Source organism: Chrysemys picta, unplaced genomic scaffold, assembly GCF_011386835.1.
Source record: "Chrysemys picta bellii isolate R12L10 unplaced genomic scaffold, ASM1138683v2 scaf7397, whole genome shotgun sequence".
Classification (NCBI taxonomy): Eukaryota; Metazoa; Chordata; order Testudines; family Emydidae; genus Chrysemys; species Chrysemys picta.
This window is the reverse complement of record NW_027060094.1, coordinates 415-1,472: the sequence shown is the minus strand read 5'-3', so window position 1 is coordinate 1,472 and position 1,058 is coordinate 415. Positions and strand designations below refer to the sequence as shown.

The window sequence follows — 1,058 nt, the reverse complement described above, 5'->3', positions numbered from 1 at the left end:
AATCGGGCTCTGGCTTGGGGGGGGGGGTTAGTGGGGGGGGGGAAATCAGGCAGGGCCCATCCTGGGTCCCTCCCCCTCTCGGTGGGTTTGTTTGAGGGGCCTGTACCCCGTTCCTTGTGGCTGGGAACTAACCCCCCTGTCCCTGTCGCCCCCCCCACCCCCCCAGGTTCAAGAGGAAATACCGGCTGAAGTACGTGGAGAAGAGGGCCTTCCGCGAAGTCACGTGAGTGGGGTTGTGGGGGGACCCATGGGCTGGGGCGCTGGGTGGGGGTGGAGATGGGGGCAGGGCTGCCCCTCTCTTTGGGCTTACCCCGTTCTGGGGATAAAGGCTTCGGTCTCTGGGATTTCACCAGCAGCAGAGTCCCTGAATGCCCCGTTCCTGCCCCCCCCGGCTGCGCCCCCTAACCGCCCTCTGCTTTGCATTGCAGGTTGTAGGCCTGACCCCCTCGGCTCCTCGCTGCACCCGGTTGTACCAACGATCTCATTAAAGCCCTGGGCAATTCCCGTCGCTCCGGCTCCTCGTTGCCTGCCCGGGCCCCTAGCACCCCCCGCGTCCCGCCTCGACCCCCCTGCTGGGCACCTGCCGAGGGCTTGTGGCGTGAGGCTGGGGTCTTGGCGTTAATATGGGGGGGGGAATGTGGGGCAGCGGGTCCCTCCGGGGGGCTGGGGGCCGGCTGCCCGGTTTCGGCGTGGCTGCGATCCAGGGCTGGACGGCGGCTGCCCGCTGGCACCACGAGGCTGGCATTGGCAGGGCGCCAGTGCTGTGATTAGACGCGCCTGGTTTAGCAACATCTGGCTTCTGTTCAGGACAGAGTCTCTCCCCCCCCCAACTGTTGTGGAGGCCGCTTGGCTCACAGCTCCCACCGCGGCAGCTGCCCGTCAGCTCCTCTCTGCCCCTCCCGAGAGCTCGTGCCGGGGGAGGGAGTGGGGGCTGGGAGCCAGGACTCCTGGGTTCTCTCCCCGCCTCTGCCGCTGAGTGGACCATTCTGGCCCAGCCCCAGAGCTGCTGGAGGAACCCAGGAGTCCTGGCTCTCAGGGAGGCCCCCATCCTGCCATAC

The 1,058-nt window shown here is 67.5% G+C and overlaps 1 long non-coding RNA gene across 1 annotated transcript; it reads left to right on the top strand.

Annotated features, from left to right (window-relative positions):
• The first annotated feature begins 155 nt into the window (after window positions 1–155).
• Window positions 156–508, top strand: LOC135980720 (uncharacterized). Its single transcript, XR_010597632.1, has 2 exons — window positions 156–223; window positions 429–508. It is a non-coding gene; the product is annotated as an uncharacterized LOC135980720 (long non-coding RNA).
• The last annotated feature ends 550 nt before the right edge of the window (window positions 509–1,058 follow it).